Source organism: Opisthorchis viverrini, assembly GCF_000715545.1.
Source record: "Opisthorchis viverrini unplaced genomic scaffold opera_v5_134, whole genome shotgun sequence".
Classification (NCBI taxonomy): Eukaryota; Metazoa; Platyhelminthes; class Trematoda; order Opisthorchiida; family Opisthorchiidae; genus Opisthorchis; species Opisthorchis viverrini.
The window spans coordinates 1,040,083-1,040,421 of NW_008751778.1; positions in this window are offsets into that span (position 1 = coordinate 1,040,083).

The following is a 339-nucleotide window of genomic DNA, read 5'->3' on the forward strand; positions in this document are numbered from 1 at the left end:
TATTTCATTCCCATTGTGGTACCCACAAGCCAAGCCAATGCCATTATCACTTCCACGTCCCCATCATCATCATCATCATTGGCAGCTTTATTTCATTCCCATTGTGGTACCCACAAGCCAAGCAGCAAATGTTTTCAGACCATCCGGCATGGTTTTCTCACCGGTGGCTCAGAATTATTGCCCCCACCTTTGTACCTCCACCATCAGCTGCTCGGCGCTAATTTGATAATTGGTGCACACTGTGCCAACCGCACTTCTGTTTCAACTTGGTAAGTCCAATGCCACGAACTCATTTGACTCCAGAGTGTGCATAGGTAGCAAATCTAAAAATCTCCTCTG